This window comes from Meriones unguiculatus, chromosome 5 (genome assembly GCF_030254825.1).
Source record: "Meriones unguiculatus strain TT.TT164.6M chromosome 5, Bangor_MerUng_6.1, whole genome shotgun sequence".
Classification (NCBI taxonomy): Eukaryota; Metazoa; Chordata; class Mammalia; order Rodentia; family Muridae; genus Meriones; species Meriones unguiculatus.
Window position 1 is genome coordinate 64,934,566 of NC_083353.1, and position 6,000 is coordinate 64,940,565.

The window sequence follows — 6,000 nt, forward strand, 5'->3', positions numbered from 1 at the left end:
AGACGACAAATAATTCTTTTCCAACGATAACTCCTGAGAACACAAATATTCGCTTCCAAAGATATCATCCCAGAGCACAAAAAATTCGCTTCCAACGAAATCTCCCAGGAACACAAAAATTCCCTTTCAACGAAATCACCCGAGAACACAAAAAATTCGCTTCCAACGAAATGACTCGGGAGGACAGAAAACAATGTAGCAATGAAATGACCCAAGAACACAAAAAATTCGCTTCCAAAGAAATCACCCTAGAACATAAAAATTGGCTTCCATCGAAATAACCACAGAAAACAAAAAATTCCCTTCCAATAAATCACCCCAGAGCACAAAAAATACGCTTCCAAAGAAATCACCCTAGAACATAAAAAATTCGCTTTCAACGAAATCACCCGAGAATAGAAAAAATTCGCTTCCAACAAAATCACCCCAGAGCACAAAAAATTCACTGCCAAAGAAATGACTCCAGAGCACAGAAAACACGCTTTCAACGAAATGACCCTCTACTTAAAAAATTTGCTTCCATCGAAAAAACCGGAGAACACAAAAAATTCGCTTCCAACGAAATTACGCCAGAACACAAAAAATTCGCTTGCAACGAAATATCCTGAGAACACAAATATTAGCTTCCAATCAAATCACCCCAGAGCACAAAAAATTCGCTTCCAACGAAATCACCCCAGAACACAAAAAATTCGATTCCAACGAAATTACTCCAGAGCACAGAAAACACGCTTCCAACGAAATGATACCATACTTCGAATATTTGCTTCAATCGAAAAAACCGGAGAAAACAAAAAATTCTCTTCCAACGATATTACCCCAGAAGACAAAATATTCGCTTCCAAAGAAATCTCCTGAGAACACAAATATTCGCTTCGAAAGAAATCATCCCAGAGCACAAAAAAATTCCCGTTCAACGAAATCACCCGAGAACACAAAAAATTCACGTCCAACGAAATTACCACAGAACAGAAAAAATTTGCTTCCATCGAAATAACCCCAGAATACAATAAATTCGCTTCCAACGAAATCACCCTACATCACAAAAAATTCGTTCCAACGAAATGACTCCAGAGAACAGAAAACACGCTTCGAATGAAATGATACCATACTTCAAAAATTTGCTTCCAACGAAATCACCCAAGAGCACAAAAAATTAGCTTCCAACGAAATGATTCCAGAGCACAGAAAACACGCTTCCAATGAAATGATGCGAGAACACTAAAAATTTCCTTTCAATGAAATCACCCGAGAACACAAAAAAATCACTTCCAACGTACTTACCCCAGGAAACAAAAAATGTGCTTCCAACGAAATCACCCTAGAACACAAAAAATTCCCTTTAAATGAAATCACCCGAGAACACAAAAAATTCGCTTCTAACAAAATCAACACAGAGCACCAAAAATTCGCTAACAACGAAATGACTCCAGAGCACAGAAAACACACTTCCAATGAAATGACCCCCTGCTTCAAAAATTTGCTTCCATCGAAAAAAACAGAGAAAACAAAATATTCTCTTCCAACGAAATTACCCCAGAACACAAAAAAATTCGCTTGCAACGAAATCTTCTGAGAACACGAATATTCGCTTCCAACGAAATCACCCCAGAACACAAAAAATTAGCTTCCAACATAATGACTCCAGAGCAGAGAAAACACGCTTCCAACGAAATGACCCCATATTTCAAAAATTTGTTTCCATCGAAATCACCCGAAAACAAAAAATTCGCTTCTAACGAAATTACCCCAGAACACAATAAATTCGCTTCCAACGATACCTCCTGAGAACACAAATATTTGCTTCCAAAGAAATCATCCCAGAGCACAAAAAAATTCGCTTCCAACGAAATCACCCTGGAACACAAAAAATTCCCTTTCAACCAAATCACCCGAGAACACAAAAAATTCACGTCCAACGAAATTACCACAGAACAGAAAAATTTTGCTTCCATCGAAATCACCCCTGAACACAAAAAATTCGCGGCCAAAGAAATCACCGGAGAACACAAAAAATTCGCTTCCAACGTAATTACCCCAGAACACAAAAAATTCACTTCCAACGAAATCAACCTTGAACACAAAAAATTCCCTTTCAACGAACTCACCCGAGAACAAAAATTTCGCTTCTAACGAAATCACCCCAGAGAAAAAAAAATTCCCTTCCAACGAAATGACTCCAGAGCACAGAAAACACTATTCCAACGAAATGACCTGCTACTTCAAAAATTTGCTTCGATCGAAAAAACCGGAGAACACAAAAAATTCACTTCCATCGCAATCACCCCAGGACACAGAAAATTCACTTTCAACGAAATCACCCTAGAACACAAAAAATTGCCTTTCAATGAAATCACCCGAGAACAGAAAATATTCGATTCCAACGAAATCACCCCAGACCACAAAAAATTCCCTTCCAACGAAATGACTCCAGAGCACAGAAAACACGCTTCCAACGAAATGAGCCCAGAACACAAAAAATTCCCTTTCAACGAAATCACCAGAGAACCCAAAAAATTTGCTTCCAACGAAATCACCCAAGAGCACAAAAAATTCGCTTCCAACGAAATGACTCAAGAGCACAGAAAACAGGCGTCCAAAGAAATGACCCCAGAACACAAAAAATTCCCTTTTAACGAAATCACCAGAGAACACAAAAAATTCACTTCCAACGAAATCAACACAGAGTACAAAAAATTGGCTTCCAACAAAATGACTCCATCGCACAGAAAACAAGCTTCCAAAGAAATGACCCCAGATCACTAAAAATTCGCGGCCAACGAAATCACCAGAGAACACAAAAAATTCGCTTCCAACGAAATCACCCAGAACACAAAAAATTTGCTTCCAACGAAATCACCCCAGAGCACAAAAATTCGCTTCCATCGAAATGACTCCAGAACACAGAAAACACGCTTCCAACTAAATGACCCCAGAACACTAAAAATTCCCGGCCAAAGAAATCACCCGAGAACACAAAAAATTCGCTTCCAACGAAATGACTCCAGAGCACAGAAAACAATGTAGCAATGAAATGACCAGAGAACACAAAAAATTCACTTTCAATGAAATCACCTGAGAACAAAAAAATTCACGTCCAACGAAATTACCCCAGAATAGAAAAAATTTGCTTCCGACGAAATCACCCCAGAGCACAAAAAATTCCCTTCCAATAAATCACCTGAGAACAAAAATATTCGCTTCCCACAAAATTACCCCAGGACGGAAAAAATTTCCTTCCATCGAAATCACTGCAGAACACAAAAAATTCGCTTCCAACGAAATGATTCCAGAGCACAGAAAACACGCTTCCAACGCAATCACACCAGAGCACAAAAAAATTCCTTCCTACGAAATGACACCAGAACACAAAAAATTCCCTTTCAACGAAATCACCCTAGAACCCAAAAAAAAAATTGCTTCCAATGAAATCACCCAAGAGCACAAAAAATTAGCTTCCAACGAAATGATTCCAGAGCACAGAAAACATGCTTCCAATGAAATGATGCCAGAACACTAAAAATTTCCTTTCAATGAAATCACCCGAGAACACAAAAAATTCGCTTCCAAAGTAATTACCCCAGAAAACAAAAAATGCGCTTCCAACGAAATCACCCTAGAACACAAAAAATTCCCTTTAAATGAAATCACCCGAGAACACAAAAAATTCGCTTCCAACGAAATCACGCCAGAGCACCAAAAATTCTCTTCCAACCAAGTGACTCCAGAGCACAGAAAACTCGCTTCCAACAAAATGACCCCCTACTTCAAAAATTTGCTTCCATCGAAAAAACCGGAGAACACAAAAAATTCGCTTCCAACAAAATTTCCACAGAACACAAAAAATTCGCTTCCAACGAAATCACCCCAGAACACAAAAAATTCGCTTCTAACGAAATGACTCCAGAGCACAGAAAACAGGCTTCCAAAGAAATGACCCCAGAACACAAAAATTCCCTTTCAACGAAATCACCCGAGAACACAAAAAATTCACTTCCAACGAAATCACCACAAAGTACAAAAAATTCGCTACCAACGAAATGACTCCAGAGCACAGAAAACATGCTTCCAACGAAATGACACACTATTTCAAAATTTGCTTCCATCGAAAAGACCGGGGAACACAAAAAATTCTCTTCCAACGATATTACCCCAGAAGACAAAAAATTCTTTTCCAACGAAAACTCCTGAGAACACAAATATTCGCTTCCAAAGATATCATCCCAGAGCACAAGAAATTCGCTTCCAACGAAATCACCCAAGAACACAAAAATTCCCTTTCAACGAAATCACCCGAGAACACCAAAATATCGCTTCCAATGAAATCACCGAGAGCACAAAAAATTCGCTTCCAACGAAATGACTCGAGAGGACATAAAACAATATAGCAATGAAATGACCTGAGAACACAAAAAAATCGCTTCCAAAGAAATCACCCTAGAACATAAAAATTGGCTTCCATCGAAATAACCACAGAAGACAAAAAATTCCCTTCTAACCAAATCACCCCAGAGCTCAAAAAATTCGCTTCCAACGAAATCACCCTAGAACACAAAAACTCCCTTTCAACAAAATCACCCGAGAAAACAAAAAACTCGCTTCCAACAAAATTACACCAGAACACAAAAAATTCGCTTTCAACGAAATTGTTCCAGAGCACAGAAAACATGCTTCCAACTAAATGACACGTTACTTCAAAATTTGTTTCCATCGAATAAACAGGAGAACACAAAAAATTCTCTTCCAACGACATTACCCCAGAAGACAAAAAATACTTTCCAACAAAATCTCCTGAGAACACCAATATTCGCTTCCCACGAAATCACCCCAGAGCACAAAAAATTCATTTCCAAAGAAATGACTCCAGAGCACAGAAAACACACTTCCTACAAAATGACCCCCTACTTCAAAAATTTGCTTCCATCGAAAAAACCGGAGAACACAAAAAATTCTCTTCCAACGATATTACCCCAGAAGACAAAAAATCCTTTTCCAACGAAATCTCCTGAGAACACCAATATTCGCTTCCAAAGATATCATCCCAGAGCACAAAACATTCGCTTCCAACAAAATTACACCAGAACACAAAAAATTGCTTGCAACGAAATCTCCTGAGAACACAAATATTTGCTTCCAAAGAAATCACCACAGAGCACCAAAAATTCGCTTCCAATGAAATGACTCCATCGCACAGAAAACACGCTTCCAACGAAATGACCCCAGAGCACTAAAAATTCACGACCAACGAAATCACCCGAGAACACAAAAAATTAGCTTCCAACCAATTCACCCCAGAACCCAAAAAATTCACTTCCAACCAAATGACTCCAGAGCACAGAATACAGGCTTCCAACGAAATCACCCCAGAACACAAAAAATTTGCTTCCATCGAAAATACCCGAGAACACAAAAAATTCGCTTCCAACGAAATTACCCCAGAACACAAAAAATTCGCTTCCAACGAAATCACCCAGAACACAAAAAATTTGCTTCCAACGAAATCACCCCAGAGCACAAAAATTCGCTTCCATCGAAATGACTCCAGAACACAGAAAACACGCTTCCAACTAAATGACCCCAGAACACTAAAAATTCCCGGCCAAAGAAATCACCCGAGAACACAAAAAATTCGCTTCCAACGAAATGACTCCAGAGCACAGAAAACAATGTAGCAATGAAATGACCCGAGAACACAAAAAATTCCCTTTCAAGAAATCACCCGAGAACACAAAAAATTCACGTCCAACGAAATTACCACATAACAGAAAAAATTTGCTTCCATCGAAATCACCCCAGAATACAATAAATTCGCTTCCAACGAAATCACCCTACATCACAAAAAATTCGTTCCAACGAAATGACTCCAGAGCACAGAAAACACGCTTCGAACGAAATGATACCATACTTCAAAAATTTGCTTCCAACGAAATCACCCAAGAGCACAAAAAATTTGCTTCCAACGAAATGATTCCAGAGCACAGAAAACAAGCCTCCAATGAA